Below are 22,264 nucleotides of genomic sequence, written 5' to 3'. Positions count from 1 at the left end.
TCTTTCATATTCTCTTTTGAAAAGGATTATTGTATCACAATTCGATATAATTAAATTTATCGTTGATATAATTTGATCATAATTATGTAATTAATATGTACAAAATTGAAATATAGAAAAAGGCTACCTAAATTAATTGTACATTTTTTAAAAGATAAATTAATGTAATTGAAATAGTATAGATTCAAGATCTAACATGTGAAATACAAAAAGTGATCTATCATGGCTTGTATTGTGATAAAGATGTATATTATATATCACATAAAGGTAATACATAAGTAATTAAGTTGTTAACATTAAATTTTAAGACCAATTTTTAAGCAAAATATTGCTTTATTCATCATAGAAATACTCAAGTTTGGTAAATGTAGCATACCTATTGTTCATTGAACATACACAAAATGTTTTAGTACTTTCAGCACTTGCTTCAACAATAGTTGATACTATCTATCATGTTGTACAAGTAACATCAACAAACTGTCCCTAATAAACATCTCACACTCGTCCGTTGTAATAATAGGTTTATAAATTGATTTTGATGTTCAACTTACTTTTAAAGGTGTAGCGGTGTACTTTGATAATATACCTGTAGAGCGTTGATGACGGAGGTGTTCAGAGAAATGTTGAACTCTGTCGGTCTGTCCACTACAGTATCAAATATTGATTAAATAAAATACATCGGCTGATCGAATCATATTTTACTCACCTAAAACGTATCCACACAATCCACAAGCACAAAACAATGCATCAACTTGGATTGATGTAGCACTAATGCAGTGTACCCAGACACCCAGTACCTAAACACAGCAGCTGTGTATAGCGTTCCATTGATCAGATCTGTAATGTGTGCTTGTGGTTCGTGACTGGTGGTGTAAGCAGTGCGCCCAACAAAGTAGGTACAAACAGACAAACGTCAAAGTCGTCAAACAGTACAAACTTCGGAAGCACGCCAAAAAGCCACCCGACATAAGGCCACGTGAAAACGACAAAAAACCATTCGACAAATTAACACCATCGCCAAAATCCAACAAGATACCACTCGACAAAAAACCATCATACCACACTGTCTACCAACCGTATAAAAACGGTATCATTATCGTATTTAATACGATAAAAATATCGACAAAATGTCACTTAAATTAATTAAGTAATTATCAAAATGAATTAAGTTTTTGGCGCAAGATTTGAAACACTAATCACATATTAAAACTCATGTCTCATGGCATAGGTAACATTTTCAAATATCACGGACGAATGACACAAGGCGCGTCGTTAAGAACTTGATTCAGTGCTTCAACATTTTCAAGTTACAAGTAGCGAATTATTGTTAATAACATTTAATTAATAAAATAACAATATTTGAACAAAACATTTTTCACTAAATATTTATGAAAAAAAAAAAAGATTTCAATAAACAAATAAAAAATAACATAACATATTTCCCAAGTTAGGGAAATGTTTTACAGTTTTGATATAACTCAATTAATAATTAATTACAATATTTAATATTTTAATGTAATGAAAATGTATTTTTAAGCTACATTAATTCATTTTATGAAACCTTAATATTCGTTAATTATTTTGCATTCCTATTTTTGAGGTACCTATCAATAGATATAAAATTAATAAAAAACCATGAGCTCAGAACTGTCGACTGATAAACAACTTACAACTAGATTTAGAACATCAAACTTTATAACAACTTTGAAGATATTAATTAAATTAGTTATGTTTGTACCTACGGTATAATTACACAAAGAAATTTATATTTTACATATTGTTTACAATTTCTTGTTCATCAAAATATATTAACATATTAACGTTCAACGAAATAGGTCCCCAACCAAGCGCGCGCAATAAAGTTCTCACTTTAAAAATGTATGTGATAAAAATTAACTTAAATTCGTAAGATTTTACTAACTTATTACCATAACTTGGAACTTTCGTAATTATATAGTAGGTATTAATAATATAAGTAATAATACCTGCATAGGTTGTTTATCAGCAGGGCTCGGAAGTTATAGCGCTTAAATATGCACATAAAAACATATTTATATAAGCGCTATAAATAGCAATAAAAATTGAAAAATATGCAAAATAAAATTTTCGATAATTTTTTTTAAACATGAAATTTAAGATATATTTAATTTTACAGATTTTTAATGTTTTTCATATAATATAGTGTTTAAATGACGGTGAAACACTATAAAATTACCGTGTTCAGTCATACGAAAACACGATAATACAACCAATCCGATGATTGTGCGATGGTAGGTACGATGTGACTGTCAGGGTTTAAAAAATTAACAATTTATTGGAAACGAACGGAATTGTCCGATTTAATAACAATATTTGTTTTCGTTCACATATTCGTAGGCGGCGGTTTGGTAGGTAATTTAGTTTTTCAACAATATGTGAAAATATACCCCCCAAAAAAAAACCTTAAATTAGCAAAATAGCAGTAAAAACCGTAAATATGCTAAATAAAATTTTGTGTATGACATCAGAGAAGTGTGAAACATATTTGTATCTTACTTTGGATGTACTAAGACGAACCAAGAAAAATACGGATTTGCTAAACTTCCGAGCCCTGTTTATTAGCAATCGTCCTCGTCGTCCGGTTTCGATGAAATTATGTAGTCTTAAGGGGATAGAAAGCGGTGGTGTGTCCAGCACAAAATAATTGGGTAGGCCCGTTTTGTCCTGTAGTCTAATCTGAACTACATAGAGAATATTTGTCCTTGCACAGTGACCAGTGTTCACAATATTGATGTAAATATATGCGTCTGAAGCACAAATTATAATTATTAAAATATTATCACTGATAGATAATTACAATGTTTTTATTTCCTACCAAAATTTTATGTAGGTATATTTCTTTCAATATAAATTTCGAAAAATATGGTGAATATAAAATATAAATCCATATTCACTTAGAAGTTACATATACACTTATAGTTAAATATGCACCCCCCCCCCCGTGGGTCTGCTTTAGGTCATTTTGCACTTGGAACTAATCTATTACCTAATAGATTTGTTATTTGTTATTTATTGCAAACAAATAAATTTTACAATAGGTTATTTAGTACAAATAGATAATCGTCTGCTCACCTTCTATAAGCTTGTATTGAAGGTATATAATTTTAAGTATATATAATTAATTACTATAAACATTTAATATAATATACATAATATGAGTAAGCTAAAACCGAGGGTTGAAGGGTTGATAAAATAAAATGTTATTTACTATGTAATAATAGAAAAGAAAAAATTTATAAATAAGGTGATTTTAGTATTAAATACTATTAACAACAAAATAAATATAACAGCTTTTGAATAACTAATAAGATATATTATTTTATAAGAATTTGGATATTTTATATTAGAACAGTTTTAATAAAGAATAGTTAAATGATAATAATTTTTGAAGATTAATATTGATTTTTAAATCTTTACAAAGATTAATATCAGTATTTACTATTAACTAGTTTTTAAGACCAAAAGATTTACGACATATAGGCATATTTATATTTACATGTTTCTAAATCTAGTATTGACATTATGGTTACAAGTAATAGTAATCATTTTTTAAACAGATTTTCAAAATTAAACACATAATATCAGAATTTACTTAGTTTGGTAATTTTAATATAAATTAAATTAATTAATTTATAGTTACATTTAGTTTTGTTAAGTGAACATCATAAGCACAACGCCAACTCTCAACACCATAAGTAATAATTGATTGAACCAGTGAAATATACACTATTCTCAATTGTATTTTATCAAGTATAGCACTAAGATTACGAAAAATGTAGTAAATATTTTAGTTACCGCATAGGTAACAGTAAACGTTTTAAAAATATATTTGAAAACAAAATATGATTTAAAATAAAATAATAAAAAAAAACATAATAGGTACTTAATTTCTATAACCACCCTAGGTAACAGTACAAGCAAAATAATAATGTCACTGGATAACAATTAGAAAACTAGTTAAATGTAACAGTTTGAAAATATTTAATATATTTAATACAAAGATTTAATGTCAACAATGAAAATAAATACCTATCACATAATACATAATATCACTGTGGTAACATTATAAGGAATACAATACCTATATCATTACATAACAATTAAAAATATGACTAAGTATAAACAATTTAAATAAAAAATTTGATATTATAACCTATATATTATAATATATTATATTGAGATTAATAAAATTATAGTAGAACGGCTTTCTGCATGGCTACGCATATGGTCCAATTTCTCTTTGAACACATCCATCATTTTTGGTGACCGGTGCTTGGCAAAAACATCAAGAGGCCTTGTTCTTCATTAAAGAGCTGGACATTTTGTGCAGTTAAATGAGTGGCTAAAACTCGTTGTGATCTTGATATTCCATCTCTAACCTAATAAAATTAATAATTTACATTATATTTTAAATTAATTAAAACAAGTTTAATAACCATTACCCTGAGATTATTCCGTACTTGATTAAACTCAACTGAAAACTGGTTTTCATTGTAAGTTGATTTCCCTGAAATAAAGTATGACATGATTAATTATAGAAAATTATTATGGATGTATTATAAAAAATACACCAATATTACGTATAGTTTATATTTAAGAATATTATCCTTATAGTATAAAATAAACATTTTAATAACCCAGAAACTATGTATTAACATTTTGATTTAGATTCATCACAAAATGTCAAGAAAATTACCATCTAAATAATTCGCACTAAAAAGGTGGTTCTCATATCAAAATATAAGTTTGTACCGCCACAGGACACTCTTTAAATAAAACAAAATATCAGGTATTTGATGAAAAAAACTCTTGAAATCAGAATTTGAATAAAACATAAATATATTATTAATTCTTATAACAACATTTTGAATTATTGTGAATATATATAGAAGTGAAGCTGCTTATCATTTAGTACCAATAAATAAATAACTCAATAATTCATCTAAATCAAATTGTCCTTGATAATTTATTGCAAGCGGATTCAGGAATATCATCAAGTAAATATTGGTAAAATTGGTTGACAATTTTTAACTCTTAATTTAAAATTTAAAATATAAAAATAATAAACTAACTGTTTTTTATGTTATATTTAAATAATTGTAATAATATTGTTATATCATTACCTAATATTTTTTTATTATTTGATATTCAAACAAAAATAAAAGACAGTTTAATATAATGACGTAATTTTTGTTCAAAACAATGTATTTATTTATTATTTATCAAAAGAAAAGTTTAATCTTTGTTTTTTAAACTGTTTAGTTAATTTTAGTTAATAAAATGTTCTTTTAATTCTTGCGTTCAAACAAAAACGTCATTTATAAACACATTTTCTGCAGTGGTCAATTAAATTAAAAAAATTGAACTAATTACGAACACTAATCATTAAATACTAATTGATAATTATTAAATGTTCAAACTTGGGTAAAATATTTTTTGTTTTTGATATTAAAAAAATGATACTTGTCTTAAAGAAATTTTGAATATTTATAATTAGGTATATTAAATTAAAAAAGAATAATTTTAAATATATTACACACTTTTGGGAAATAGCTATATTCTAACAGCTAACAGTATTTCCAGTGGCGAAGTCAGGCCAGTCAGGGGGGTTTTTGGGTGTTCTATTGACATTTTCCCCCCTAATAAATGTATCATTTATAAACGAAAACTGTAAAAAACTTGGTTTAATTCATACTTCAACCCCCCCATTTCATATTCCTGGCTACGCCACTGAATATTTCTACTACTATCATAACATGGGTCAATTAACTACTTACCAAGATCCATTTTTTTTTGTATATAATAACGACGTATAACAAACTTTTGTATGACTAAAAAAGTAATAACTTAACAGTGAATAGTACGAAATACTGAAATGCTGAAATACTATACAAAATACGCAGGAATTGTATAACTCTTATCATAGTATAACTGTTATCAATGAAAATATAATAATAACAATAATAATAATAATAATTTATATAATAACGTTTCGATAACAATATTGTTATTAGTACTTTTTCGATCACGAACTATCGGTATAGGATTTAGGTATATTATAATATCAGCTTAGGACCAGTTGTACAGTCTGTGATTTAACTCCGATTACGCTTAATCAGCTGATAACAGATATTTTATTAATTCGGTCCACAGATATAAAATATCTGTTATCAGCTGATTAAGCATAATCGGAGTTTAATCACAGACTGTACAACTGGCGTACAACTAGTCGGTTAGTCCTTGTTTTGGATCTCTTCTGTCCGTCTACTCGTCTAGTTAGTAGCATTAAAAATATTCAAATAAATTTCCAAATTCATGATATATAGTGTATGCATATAACTTACCAAAGGTTTGCCTTCATTAAATCCAAACATTGCGACGAACAAAAGGTCATATAGTATAATAGTTCATTTTCACAACGATAAGTAACGAGATAGGTAATACAATTTTTTAAGAAACGAAAATGTTATTAAAATCGTAAGTATTTATTACATCGTCAAGACTTTTTTAAAAACATTTTTTGGCCAGCAAATTAATATTTTTAACAATATTTTTCTATACAATTGTAACAGATAACAACAAAATTATCTAGCTAAGCGTGGGTGTATACAGGGATAGGTAGTTAATAATTGAAAATAAATGGACCTACTTAATTTTCTTTTTTTTTCATATATTATATTGTCACACTCTGTATAGTAGATACATCATACGAATATACATAATTATTAATTTGAATGCTTACATGGTTTTCTAATCATTAAAATTGTATTTGACTATGACCCTATACCTACCTATAGTTTATTATTTCTATGATTATAATTAATAGTTAGGTTAACTGTTTAATGCATTTGTTTAATGCACTGTTTAATGATTTCACAAAACATTTAATGAATCAATAGTGTGTTAATGGTCCCTTAAACGAGATGTAGTGGCCCGTGATTGGTCCATTAAATTTTTAGTGAACCATTAAATTTAATAAATTGTTTATGCAACCCAGCATAAGTCTTGCTAATACCAAATAACATAACGTACCTAGTCCAATAGATTTTTACTTTATTTCTGTAAACTTAATTTTCTAAAATATACAAGTATCTATATTAAATCCTTTCAAAATCACCTTTTAAATATGACGATCAAGTTACTTAAATATTTAATTTCATCGATGTGGCAACAACCAACAAATGATTCAATTTACACTAATCTGTATATAGGTACAATTATATATTTTACTACTCAGTACTACTGCTATACTAAGGATTGTAATATTGTACTGTACCTATACAATTTGTTGATATGTCAAATGTTACATATAATACATTAGGCTAGAATTTAAACTGATACATATATAAACATATAATATACAATTTAACGTGGTTGGTATTAGAGTTTGTTGTATATGGTGACAACTAATACAAGGTTTCTCATAAGTTGTTATAATAGCAATTTTTAAATAATGAAGATACATTATGTACGATTATTTTTTTTTGGAAGCATTTTAAGTACATACAGATTTTTACAAAATGAGTCAATACCGCAAACATTTGCAAATCTTTTTTTGGTTAAAAATTTATAAAATGTTTAATTTTTATAGCTAAAGATTGGAAATTTAAAACGAGATATCTCATAAGTTGGAAATACTGTACCAAAAAATCTAAAAAAATATATGAGCACAGTTTTTTTTATAGTATCAATAAGTTAAAATTTGGACGAAATTAGATGTTTAACGAAGATTAACAATATTCATTATTTCGTTATAATTCAAAAACATTATTTATGGTAAATTATAACTTTTACTTATATTATTATATTTTATGCATACAATTCATTTTTATAATGCAATGTTTTAAGCAAAATTGAATTCAACACTCTAGTTAGTACGGAATGATATTATGTACCTAACTAAAAGCGTCTGGGGTACCGCTAAACCATTGAAAACCAAAACCATACAAGCATTCCAAGCCATTTGGCTCCGCATGATTGGTAAAGCCCCTGGGTACGTCCAGTTGTGTAACTAAGAGGGATCAGAGGGTGCGGTTGTGAAACAGCGTTTACGAAATTGAATGCCCGCCACCGACCGGCAAAAAGTACCTCCATTTTATAATCATTCTGACTTATCACTGTGTACCACAAAATAGTAATAATTGTTATCAATTAAATAACAACATAATATTATAATTTTTTCGTAGGTTCTTAAAATTTGAATCACTCACGAATCGCGATTATTTGAAATTTGAACAAAAATACAGACTACAGAAAAGTCGTACAGACTACTATTAATACATTTTATTATAAAACCACCATGGATAAGTGTATTCTTTTCAGTAAAACGTCCAATGTATCGCTTCGCCACATTACATTAATCTTCATTTGTAAGTATTATTTTCTAGGTGTATTGATTATATGTGTTAATAATATGGAGTCAGTCTAATTTGCTAATTTGTTCACAAATATACTTTTCCAAAAAACCAATGAAATAGAGGGAAATAATGGCTGAAAATCTTCGAATTAAATGATTATCCCAATTTCTACCTGGCATAGAATCTGCGGTAATTATTTCACAACAATTAATGGTTGTAAACAATGCTAAGTCCCAATTAGTAACCATGGTCGGGGCTGTTTCAAAACCACTTGTCTGGGATAGAGAAGAAAAGTAAATGTTAGGAATTTGCGGCTAAAAATTGTAAAATCGTTTAACATAATTATTAAATTAGGTACATATTTATATTATATTTTTTACAATTTGCATTTTCAGAAATTTTGTTTCTCCAACGATGAATTGGAAGAAAATTATCAGACGAATAAAGGATTTGGAGGCCATACAGTTGATGATTTTAATTCACCCAGAAAAGCCTTAGATACCCAATAATGTCTAATTCACATACGCGCTTATGTAAGTATATCACTCAAGTAGGTATCCAATTTTAAATGTTTGCCAAAACCAAAAGTTACTTAATAATTTATCGTTTTTCAGTTCATACAATGGATCATACTTATTATGGTTATCAAAACTGAAATATATTACGTACCGCATACAAGGAGCTAGGTAGTGGAGCCAATGTATTGACAATTTTTCGGACGTTGATTTTCTTGAATATAATTCTGCAGACTCAGATGAAGCCATACACTATTGGAGCGAATTGTGAAACTCAAAGGTGAGAATATTGTTGATAGGTTTTTATTCCAAATCTATTTTACTGTGCTATTAACTAACATAGCTACCTGTCCACGGCACACATAGTATAATATCTAATTGTGTGCGTGGACATATTGTATTAAACCCGTTTAGTCAAAATAAAATAAGAAATAAATAATTATATTATGTTACAATCTTAAAATATCCATGACTTGTTTTAAAAATAAAATACAAATCTAATGAAGTGCTTGTCCATAAGGTTCTTTAAAAAATATTCTTGCCTTTAAGTTTGATTATAACATTATGTCATATCACTCTAATATATTAAGACTAACCGTACAAAACTGGATCTACTGTACACACACATTTGCATGTTGCTTGTTATTCAAAGAAAGAAAACAAATGGTGCACTGACATATTTTTAACAACGTCTTAATTTTTAGGTAATACAATATTGATGAGCAAGAATCCAATTTTAATAACCCAGAGGGCTCAACATATTTAAATTGCAAAGAAACACATAACTAGTTTGGACATTGGTATCTTTTCTGAAGAGAAAGTGCATCTAGTTGGACGCGTTAAACAGGTAAAGATTGAGTGTAATATGTAATTTATTGGTTTACAGGTAGTCAAGCCCTATTTGCCATTTGCAACGAGTAGAGAAAAACTTCTTTGAAAAGAGATTATGCAATTGCCAAAAATCTTCAGTGGCTGTTATTAAAATTCTTCAACTATCAACAATGGACATAATTTATGAAGACTTTATTTTTAAGTTTTATAATAAAAAATAAAAATAGGCCCCTATTTAAAATCATTATGAATTATACTATCTTACTTTTAAAATATTTTGTCGTATTCACAGTTAATGTTATGTATTTTAAAATTTAGAAATATATGACTAATGTAGTAATGTGTCGTAAATTATTGTTTTACTTGCAGCAGTTATTTGTACATACTAAAAATATATAAGAATATATTACTAAGTAAGAAAAAAATAAATCTTTATATTGTAATATGAGATATTAGTATAGCTGTAGCCAAAACAATTAAAACATTTTGTTTTTCATGTCTATGGACTTAAAAATAATTAATTTCAACTTTTTTAATTAATGTTTTCCCGTGTTTATAACCTTGATCTATTTTAATATTCGCGGATTCGTATGGTTTTACATATTTATTCTGATTGATGGTATGAATACCACAATACTTACTAACTTTTTTCATTTTAAGGACCTATTTAAGATTTGAATTGCATATTTCTGTGCTTTTTTTCAAGACATTTTTGAATTAATTACTATTGCGATATTGACATTTTTCTATATGAGATAAAGAAATCTAATTTGTTTCATGTCATTGTGATTCCAAATAAATCAATTTTTTATTGTTTTTTTTGCAATTACTCCAGTGGTTCTGTAGTTATTTTATTTGGTCAAGGGTCGGACCACTGGAATCGTATAAAAATATAAATTTGTTTGAATTTCCAACTAAAAAATGGTTTTAAAATGTTCGTGATTTTTACGAATTTCATAATAGACTATTGTGGATTTACCTACTCTAGACTTTTTTTTTAATTTCTACAAACAACAACTCACGAGGAACGTCGTAGGCGCGTATTACATTCTCAATTCATTGGACCAAGCGAACATTTTTTTATCGACATAAGTTCAATAATAACTAAAATAATCGAAAATTTCATTTATGCATATGAATACCAGAATACCTCGGCATGAATCAAAATATTTTGAAAATGTAATGGTTTTAAATTCTAATAAAAAAAAATCAGTGAAAATTGCACGTAAAGGTGTATCTACAGTAATTTATTTTAGAGTAGGTAACACGAAAAAACAAAACCGAATTTATATTCCTAAATTTTTTTGTTGATTAAAAAAGCTTGAAAATTTAATAAAAGGCTTCTAGTATATTTTTTCAAAAGCAGATGAAAAATATTAAAAATCCTTAGTCACAGTTTTTTTTTATAAGCATTTAAAGTTCAAAAATTGACAAAATATGGAAAAATCACGAAAATTAGCAAATTATTTTGAGTTATTAAGAATTCGTAAAAATTTTTCTTTTTAAATCTAAGATTTTAAAATGTAATACAAGATTCCTTATAAGATTATCTACCTTTATCAGACAAAAAATTTCTATAAGAAAGTCAAATTAAATTTTTATGATCGTTTGAAATTAAAATTTTTACAACATTGAATATTCACTCGATTTCTCATGTAGCGATTTCCTTATTTTGTTGTAATTCAAAAACGAATAACTGTAGATACACGAAAATTTTACTGAATGTTTATATTAGCATTTCCTATACACCATACAATTTTGAAAATATTTTTACTCTTTTTGAGCTGTTTACGGACATTTTCAGTTTTCAATTTTTTTAGTTTTTTTTTTCTATAAATAACAATAAAATTTTATTTGTTCGGTTAAAATCAGTGAAAATTCAATACAAGGATCTTGATATATTGCTACAATAGCAGTTGAAAAATAATAAAAATACGTACGCATGATTTTTTTAATAAGCGTTCAAATTTTGACAAAATTTATCAAATTTAAACTTAAATAATTATTTTGTAGTTAAAATGTATAAATTGTTCAACTTTTATAGCTAAGGATTAAAAAATAAAACAAGGTTAATAGCTTATATACCATTTGCACATACACTGATACGAGTGATACACACAGACACTCAAACTTATGCTCACTAACCGCTGTACATAAATCCAAGGCAATTACTCCAGTGGTTCTGTAGTTATTTTATTTGGTCAAGGGTCGGACCACTGGAATCGTATAAAAATATAAATTTGTTTGAATTTCCAACTAAAAAATGGTTTTAAAATGTTCGTGATTTTTACGAATTTCATAATAGACTATTGAGGATTTACCTACTCTAGACTTTTTTTTTTAATTTCTACCAACAACAACTCACGAGGAACGTCATAGGCGCGTATTACATTCTCAAGTTATTGGACCAAGCGAACATTTTTTTATCGACATAAGTTCAATAATAACTAAAATAATCGAAAATTTCATTTATGCATATGAATACCAGAATACCTCGGCATGAATCAAAATATTTTGAAAATGTAATGGTTTTAAATTCTAATAAAAAAAAATCGGTGAAAATTGCACGTAAAGGTGTATCTACGGTAATTTATTTTAGAGTAGGTAACACGAAAAAACAAAACCGAATTTATATTCCTAAATTTTTTTTTGTTTTTCCCCGCGCGTTTGTAGACTAGGTACTGTTCATTTCGACATCCCCTGTGCACCTACTAGATTGACTTTGCCACCGGAAAAGATGAAAAACGGAGCATTGTTTCGAATACCTACTTATCGTGTACGCAGACACAAATAATAAAAATGTATTATGCAGAACGTACATTTGCTATATTTATGTTTCAATAGAAGTCGATTCACTCTAATTTTTAAACTATTGATGCTAAATGTGATCTGCTGATCGTACATTTGATCTAGGTATAAGACGGAGACAATAAAATGCCCGTGTTACGTCTTAAATCGTGGAGCTGCATCGTTCACGAAATTTCAAAAATTTAATGCCCGCGATTCTGTCTTATCACTATGTACACCAAATAGTAATAATTGTTTTATCAAATAGAAGATAACAACATAATATTATTATATTTTCGTAGGTATGCCGACTTTAAATTTGAATCACTCGCGAATCGCAATTATTTGATATTTGAACAAAAATACAGACTACAGAACGGTCGTACAGAGTTCTATTCACACGTTTTAATACAGAAAGCACCATGGATAGGTGTATTCTTTTCAGTAAAACATCCAATGTAGCCACATTACGTTAATCTTCATTCGTAAGTATTATTTTCAAGTTGTATTGATTATATTTCTTAATAATATGGTGTCAGTCTAATTTGCTAATTTGTTGACGAATGTAGATTTCATAGACGAATAAAGGATTTGGAGGCCATACAGTTGATGATTTTAATTCACCCAGAAAAGCCTTAGATACCCAATAATGTCTAATTCACATACGTTTATGTAAGTATATCACTCAAGTAGGTATCCAATTTTAAATGTTTGCCAAAACCAAAAGTTACTTAATAATTTATCGTTTTTCAGTTCATACAATGGATCATACTTATTATGGTTATCAAAACTGAAATATATTACGTACAAGGAGCTAGGTAGTGGAGCCAATGTATTGACAATTTTTCGGACGTTGATTTTCTTGAATATAATTCTGCAGACCCAGATGAAGCCATACACTATTGGAGCGAATTGTGAAACTCAAAGGTGAGAATATTGTTGATAGGTTTTTATTCCAAATCTATTTTACTGTGCTATTAACTAACATAGCTACCTGTCCACGGCACACATAGTATATAATATCTAATTGTGTGCGTGGACATATTGTATTAAACCCGTTTAGTCAAAATAAAATAAGAAATAAATAATTATATTATGTTACAATCTTAAAATATCCATGACTTGTTTTAAAAATAAAATACAAATCTAATGAAGTGCTTGTCCATAAGGTTCTTTAAAAAATATTCTTGCCTTTAAGTTTGATTATAACATTATGTCATATCACTCTAATATATTAAGACTAACCGTACAAAACTGGATCTACTGTACACACACATTTGCATGTTGCTTGTTATTCAAAGAAAGAAAACAAATGGTGCACTGACATATTTTTAACAACGTCTTAATTTTTAGGTAATACAATATTGATGAGCAAGAATCCAATTTTAATAACCCAGAGGGCTCAACATATTTAAATTGCAAAGAAACACATAACTAGTTTGGACATTGGTATCTTTTCTGAAGAGAAAGTGCATCTAGTTGGACGCGTTAAACAGGTAAAGATTGAGTGTTCTCAGTTGTTTTCAAATACACGGGGGAAAACAAAAATATGATTGATGGAAAATGATTATATTTTTGACAAATATTGATTTTCTTTTATTGGTAAAAAAAGTACCTAGGTATAGATACATGATTTGTTCGCCTATTATCATTTTCTGCACACCATACATTTTTTAAATAATTTTATTCTTTTTGAGCAAGTTACAGTGATAATACATTTAAATTTTTTCGATTAGTTTTATTTTTAAAATTTTTGTCAATAAAAAGTTCTTTGCTACGTCAGAGAGTTTGAAAATGTAATACGGGCGCCTTATTATAGTTTCTATAATATCTGTTCACAAATATAATATGAACGTAGCCACCATTTTTCATAAGCATTTACAGATCACGTTTCAACAAAATTCATCAACAATTTGCAAATTATTTTGTAGTTAAAAATGTATTAAATGTTCAATTGTATATTTAGATTATGCTTATTGAAAGAATTGATAAAAATTTATCATAGTAATATTATTTATGAAATTGAATTAAATATGTAATTTATTGGTTTACAGGTAGTCAAGCCCCATTTGCCATTTGCAACGAGTAGAGAAAAACTTCTTTGAAAAGAGATTATGCAATTGCCAAAAATCTTCAGTGGCTGTTATTAAAATTCTTCAACTATCAACAATGGACATAATTTATGAAGACTTTATTTTTAAGTTTTATAATAAAAAATAAAAGTAGGCCCCTATTTAAAATCATTATGAATTATACTATCTTACTTTTAAAATATTTTGTCGTATTCACAGTTAATGTTATGTATTTTAAAATTTAGAAATATATGACTAATGTAGTAATGTGTCGTAAATTATTGTTTTACTTGCAGCAGTTATTTGTACATACTAAAAATATATAAGAATATATTACTAAGTAAGAAAAAAAATAAATCTTTATATTGTAATATGAGATATTAGTATAGCTGTAGCCAAAACAATTAAAACATTTTGTTTTTCATGTCTATGGACTTAAAAATAATTAATTTCAACTTTTTTAATTAATGTTTTCCCGTGTTTATAACCTTGATCTATTTTAATATTCGCGGATTCGTATGGTTTTACATATTTATTCTGATTGATGGTATGAATACCACAATACTTACTAACTTTTTTCATTTTAAGGACCTATTTAAGATTTTAATTGCATATTTCTGTGCTTTTTTTCAAGACATTTTTGAATTAATTACTATTGCGATATTGACATTTTTCTATATGAGATAAAGAAATCTAATTTGTTTCATGTCATTGTGATTCCAAATAAATCAATTTTTTATTGTTTTTTTGCAATTACTCCAGTGGTTCTGTAGTTATTTTATTTGGTCAAGGGTCGGACCACTGGAATCGTATAAAAATATAAATTTGTTTGAATTTCCAACTAAAAAATGGTTTTAAAATGTTCGTGATTTTTACGAATTTCATAATAGACTATTGTGGATTTACCTACTCTAGACTTTTTTTTTAATTTCTACCAACAACAACTCACGAGGAACGTCGTAGGCGCGTATTACATTCTCAATTCATTGGACCAAGCGAACATTTTTTTATCGACATAAGTTCAATAATAACTAAAATAATCGAAAATTTCATTTATGCATATGAATACCATAATACCTCGGCATGAATCAAAATATTTTGAAAATGTAATGGTTTTAAATTCTAATAAAAAAAAATCGGTGAAAATTGCACGTAAAGGTGTATCTACAGTAATTTATTTTAGAGTAGGTAACACGAAAAAACAAAACCGAATTTATATTCCTAAATTTTTTTGTTGATTAAAAAAGCTTGAAAATTTAATAAAAGGCTTCTAGTATATTTTTTCAAAAGCAGATGAAAAATATTAAAAATCCTTAGTCACAGTTTTTTTTTATAAGCATTTAAAGTTCAAAAATTGACAAAATATGGAAAAATCACGAAAATTAGCAAATTATTTTGAGTTATTAAGAATTCGTAAAAATTTTTCTTTTTAAATCTAAGATTTTAAAATGTAATACAAGATTCCTTATAAGATTATCTACCTTTATCAGACAAAAAATTTCTATAAGAAAGTCAAATTAAATTTTTATGATCGTTTGAAATTAAAATTTTTACAACATTGAATATTCACTCGATTTCTCATGTAGCGATTTCCTTATTTTGTTGTAATTCAAAAACGAATAACTGTAGATACACGAAAATTTTACTGAATGTTTATATTAGCATTTCCTATACACCATACAATTTTGAAAATATTTTTACTCTTTTTGAGCTGTTTACGGACATTTTCAGTTTTCAATTTTTTTAGTTTTTTTTTTCTATAAATAACAATAAAATTTTATTTGTTCGGTTAAAATCAGTGAAAATTCAATACAAGGATCTTGATATATTGCTACAATAGCAGTTGAAAAATAATAAAAATACGTACGCATGATTTTTTTAATAAGCGTTCAAATTTTGACAAAATTTATCAAATTTAAACTTTAATAATTATTTTGTAGTTAAAATGTATAAATTGTTCAACTTTTATAGCTAAGGATTAAAAAATAAAACAAGGTTAATAGCTTATATACCATTTGCACATACACTGATACGAGTGATATACACAGACACTCAAACTTATGCTCACTAACCGCTGTACATAAATCCAAGGCAATTACTCCAGTGGTTCTGTAGTTATTTTATTTGGTCAAGGGTCGGACCACTGGAATCGTATAAAAATATAAATTTGTTTGAATTTCCAACTAAAAAATGGTTTTAAAATGTTCGTGATTTTTACGAATTTCATAATAGACTATTGTGGATTTACCTACTCTAGACTTTTTTTTTTAATTTCTACCAACAACAACTCACGAGGAACGTCGTAGGCGCGTATTACATTCTCAAGTTATTGGACCAAGCGAACATTTTTTTATCGACATAAGTTCAATAATAACTAAAATAATCGAAAATTACATTTATGCATATGAATACCAGAATACCTCGGCATGAATCAAAATATTTTGAAAATGTAATGGTTTTAAATTCTAATAAGAAAAAATCGGTGAAAATTGCACGTAAAGGTGTATCTACAGTAATTTATTTTAGAGTAGGTAACACGAAAAAACAAAACCGAATTTATATTCCTAAATTTTTTTTTGTTTTTCCCCGCGCGTTTGTAGACTAGGTACTGTTCATTTCGACATCCCCTGTGCACCTACTAGATTGACTTTGCCACCGGAAAAGATGAAAAACGGAGCATTGTTTCGAATACCTACTTATCGTGTACGCAGACACAAATAATAAAAATGTATTATGCAGAACGTACATTTGCTATATTTATGTTTCAATAGAAGTCGATTCACTCTAATTTTTAAACTATTGATGCTAAATGTGATCTGCTGATCGTACATTTGATCTAGGTATAAGACGGAGACAATAAAATGCCCGTGTTACGTCTTAAATCGTGGAGCTGCATCGTTCACGAAATTTCAAAAATTTAATGCCCGCGATTCTGTCTTATCACTATGTACACCAAATAGTAATAATTGTTTTATCAAATAGAAGATAACAACATAATATTATTATATTTTCGTAGGTATGCCGACTTTAAATTTGAATCACTCGCGAATCGCAATTATTTGATATTTGAACAAAAATACAGACTACAGAACGGTCGTACAGAGTTCTATTCACACGTTTTAATACAGAAAGCACCATGGATAGGTGTATTCTTTTCAGTAAAACATCCAATGTAGCCACATTACGTTAATCTTCATTCGTAAGTATTATTTTCAAGTTGTATTGATTATATTTCTTAATAATATGGTGTCAGTCTAATTTGCTAATTTGTTGACGAATGTAGATTTCATAGACGAATAAAGGATTTGGAGGCCATACAGTTGATGATTTTAATTCACCCAGAAAAGCCTTAGATACCCAATAATGTCTAATTCACATACGTTTATGTAAGTATATCACTCAAGTAGGTATCCAATTTTAAATGTTTGCCAAAACCAAAAGTTACTTAATAATTTATCGTTTTTCAGTTCATACAATGGATCATACTTATTATTGTTATCAAAACTGAAATAAATTACGTACAAGGAGCTAGGTAGTGGAGCCAATGTATTGACAATTTTTCGGACGTTGATTTTCTTGAATATAATTCTGCAGACTCAGATGAAGCCATACACTATTGGAGCGAATTGTGAAACTCAAAGGTGAGAATATTGTTGATAGGTTTTTATTCCAAATCTATTTTACTGTGCTATTAACTAACATAGCTACCTGTCCACGGCACACATAGTATATAATATCTAATTGTGTGCGTGGACATATTGTATTAAACCCGTTTAGTCAAAATAAAATAAGAAATAAATAATTATATTATGTTACAATCTTAAAATATCCATGACTTGTTTTAAAAATAAAATACAAATCTAATGAAGTGCTTGTCCATAAGGTTCTTTAAAAAATATTCTTGCCTTTAAGTTTGATTATAACATTATGTCATATCACTCTAATATATTAAGACTAACCGTACAAAACTGGATCTACTGTACACACACATTTGCATGTTGCTTGTTATTCAAAGAAAGAAAACAAATGGTGCACTGACATATTTTTAACAACGTCTTAATTTTTAGGTAATACAATATTGATGAGCAAGAATCCAATTTTAATAACCCAGAGGGCTCAACATATTTAAATTGCAAAGAAACACATAACTAGTTTGGACATTGGTATCTTTTCTGAAGAGAAAGTGCATCTAGTTGGACGCGTTAAACAGGTAAAGATTGAGTGTTCTCAGTTGTTTTCAAATACACGGGGGAAAACAAAAATATGATTGATGGAAAATGATTATATTTTTGACAAATATTGATTTTCTTTTATTGGTAAAAAAAGTACCTAGGTATAGATACATGATTTGTTCGCCTATTAGCATTTTCTGCACACCATACATTTTTTAAATAATTTTATTCTTTTTGAGCAAGTTACAGTGATAATACATTTAAATTTTTTCGATTAGTTTTATTTTTAAAATTTTTGTCAATAAAAAGTTCTTTGCTACGTCAGAGAGTTTGAAAATGTAATACGGGCGCCTTATTATAGTTTCTATAATATCTGTTCACAAATATAATATGAACGTAGCCACCATTTTTCATAAGCATTTACAGATCACGTTTCAACAAAATTCATCAACAATTTGCAAATTATTTTGTAGTTAAAAATGTATTAAATGTTCAATTGTATATTTAGATTATGCTTATTGAAAGAATTGATAAAAATTTATCATAGTAATATTATTTATGAAATTGAATTAAATATGTAATTTATTGGTTTACAGGTAGTCAAGCCCCATTTGCCATTTGCAACGAGTAGAGAAAAACTTCTTTGAAAAGAGATTATGCAATTGCCAAAAATCTTCAGTGGCTGTTATTAAAATTCTTCAACTATCAACAATGGACATAATTTATGAAGACTTTATTTTTAAGTTTTATAATAAAAAATAAAAGTAGGCCCCTATTTAAAATCATTATGAATTATACTATCTTACTTTTAAAATATTTTGTCGTATTCACAGTTAATGTTATGTATTTTAAAATTTAGAAATATATGACTAATGTAGTAATGTGTCGTAAATTATTGTTTTACTTGCAGCAGTTATTTGTACATACTAAAAATATATAAGAATATATTACTAAGTAAGAAAAAAAAAAATCTTTATATTGTAATATGAGATATTAGTATAGCTGTAGCCAAAACAATTAAAACATTTTGTTTTTCATGTCTATGGACTTAAAAATAATTAATTTCAACTTTTTTAATTAATGTTTTCCCGTGTTTATAACCTTGATCTATTTTAATATTCGCGGATTCGTATGGTTTTACATATTTATTCTGATTGATGGTATGAATACCACAATACTTACTAACTTTTTTCATTTTAAGGACCTATTTAAGATTTTAATTGCATATTTCTGTGTTTTTTTTCAAGACATTTTTGAATTAATTACTATTGCGATATTGACATTTTTCTATATGAGATAAAGAAATCTAATTTGTTTCATGTCATTGTGCTTCCAAATAAATCAATTTTTTATTGTTTTTTTGCAATTACTCCAGTGGTTCTGTAGTTATTTTATTTGGTCAAGGGTCGGACCACTGGAATCGTATAAAAATATAAATTTGTTTGAATTTCCAACTAAAAAATGGTTTTAAAATGTTCGTGATTTTTACGAATTTCATAATAGACTATTGTGGATTTACCTACTCTAGACTTTTTTTTTAATTTCTACCAACAACAACTCACGAGGAACGTCGTAGGCGCGTATTACATTCTCAATTCATTGGACCAAGCGAACATTTTTTTATCGACATAAGTTCAATAATAACTAAAATAATCGAAAATTTCATTTATGCATATGAATACCAGAATACCTCGGCATGAATCAAAATATTTTGAAAATGTAATGGTTTTAAATTCTAATAAAAAAAAACCGGTGAAAATTGCACGTAAAGGTGTATCTACAGTAATTTATTTTAGAGTAGGTAACACGAAAAAACAAAACCGAATTTATATTCCTAAATTTTTTTGTTGATTAAAAAAGCTTGAAAATTTAATAAAAGGCTTCTAGTATATTTTTTCAAAAGCAGATGAAAAATATTAAAAATCCTTAGTCACAGTTTTTTTTTATAAGCATTTAAAGTTCAAAAATTGACAAAATATGGAAAAATCACGAAAATTAGCAAATTATTTTGAGTTATTAAGAATTCGTAAAAATTTTTCTTTTTAAATCTAAGATTTTAAAATGTAATACAAGATTCCTTATAAGATTATCTACCTTTATCAGACAAAAAATTTCTATAAGAAAGTCAAATTAAATTTTTATGATCGTTTGAAATTAAAATTTTTACAACATTGAATATTCACTCGATTTCTCATGTAGCGATTTCCTTATTTTGTTGTAATTCAAAAACGAATAACTGTAGATACACGAAAATTTTACTGAATGTTTATATTAGCATTTCCTATACACCATACAATTTTGAAAATATTTTTACTCTTTTTGAGCTGTTTACGGACATTTTCAGTTTTCAATTTTTTTAGTTTTTTTTTTCTATAAATAACAATAAAATTTTATTTGTTCGGTTAAAATCAGTGAAAATTCAATACAAGGATCTTGATATATTGCTACAATAGCAGTTGAAAAATAATAAAAATACGTACGCATGATTTTTTTAATAAGCGTTCAAATTTTGACAAAATTTATCAAATTTAAACTTAAATAATTATTTTGTAGTTAAAATGTATAAATTGTTCAACTTTTATAGCTAAGGATTAAAAAATAAAACAAGGTTAATAGCTTATATACCATTTGCACATACACTGATACGAGTGATACACACAGACACTCAAACTTATGCTCACTAACCGCTGTACATAAATCCAAGGCAATTACTCCAGTGGTTCTGTAGTTATTTTATTTGGTCAAGGGTCGGACCACTGGAATCGTATAAAAATATAAATTTGTTTGAATTTCCAACTAAAAAATGGTTTTAAAATGTTCGTGATTTTTACGAATTTCATAATAGACTATTGTGGATTTACCTACTCTAGACTTTTTTTTTAATTTCTACCAACAACAACTCACGAGGAACGTCGTAGGCGCGTATTACATTCTCAATTCATTGGACCAAGCGAACATTTTTTTATCGACATAAGTTCAATAATAACTAAAATAATCGAAAATTTCATTTATGCATATGAATACCAGAATACCTCGGCATGAATCAAAATATTTTGAAAATGTAATGGTTTTAAATTCTAATAAAAAAAAATCAGTGAAAATTGCACGTAAAGGTGTATCTACAGTAATTTATTTTAGAGTAGGTAACACGAAAAAACAAAACCGAATTTATATTCCTAAATTTTTTTGTTGATTAAAAAAGCTTGAAAATTTAATAAAAGGCTTCTAGTATATTTTTTCAAAAGCAGATGAAAAATATTAAAAATCCTTAGTCACAGTTTTTTTTTATAAGCATTTAAAATTGACAAAATATGGAAAAATCACGAAAATTAGCAAATTATTTTGAGTTATTAAGAATTCGTAAAAATTTTTCTTTTTAAATCTAAGATTTTAAAATGTAATACAAGATTCCTTATAAGATTATCTACCTTTATCAGACAAAAAATTTCTATAAGAAAGTCAAATTAAATTTTTATGATCGTTGAAATTAA

The 22,264-nt window shown here is 27.0% G+C and overlaps 3 long non-coding RNA genes across 6 annotated transcripts; all 3 read left to right on the top strand.

The window, feature by feature from the left end:
- The first annotated feature begins 8,797 nt into the window (after positions 1-8,797).
- LOC107883401 lies at positions 8,798-9,958 on the top strand. 2 transcript variants are annotated; one of them, XR_003838739.1, is made up of 3 exons: positions 8,798-8,929; positions 9,011-9,191; positions 9,616-9,958. It is a non-coding gene; the product is annotated as an uncharacterized LOC107883401 (long non-coding RNA). The 2 variants fall into 2 exon arrangements; XR_003838738.1 differs by having other exon boundaries at positions 9,011-9,758; positions 9,798-9,958.
- A 2,158-nt stretch (positions 9,959-12,116) lies between these two features.
- On the top strand, positions 12,117-14,808 carry LOC107883403. 2 transcript variants are annotated; one of them, XR_001679267.2, is made up of 5 exons: positions 12,346-13,014; positions 13,099-13,201; positions 13,283-13,456; positions 13,883-14,025; positions 14,584-14,802. It is a non-coding gene; the product is annotated as an uncharacterized LOC107883403 (long non-coding RNA). The 2 variants fall into 2 exon arrangements; XR_003840297.1 differs by having other exon boundaries at positions 12,117-13,014; positions 13,283-14,025; positions 14,584-14,808.
- A 2,066-nt stretch (positions 14,809-16,874) lies between these two features.
- On the top strand, positions 16,875-19,594 carry LOC107883404. Of its 2 annotated transcripts, XR_001679268.2 has the most exons (5): positions 16,886-17,800; positions 17,885-17,987; positions 18,069-18,242; positions 18,669-18,811; positions 19,370-19,588. It is a non-coding gene; the product is annotated as an uncharacterized LOC107883404 (long non-coding RNA). The 2 variants fall into 2 exon arrangements; XR_003840296.1 differs by having other exon boundaries at positions 16,875-17,800; positions 18,069-18,811; positions 19,370-19,594.
- The last annotated feature ends 2,670 nt before the right edge of the window (positions 19,595-22,264 follow it).

Source organism: Acyrthosiphon pisum, chromosome X (genome assembly GCF_005508785.2).
Source record: "Acyrthosiphon pisum isolate AL4f chromosome X, pea_aphid_22Mar2018_4r6ur, whole genome shotgun sequence".
Lineage (NCBI taxonomy): Eukaryota > Metazoa > Arthropoda > Insecta > Hemiptera > Aphididae > Acyrthosiphon > Acyrthosiphon pisum.
The sequence above is the reverse complement of the archived record's forward strand: the minus strand, read 5'-3'. Positions and strand labels throughout refer to the sequence as shown.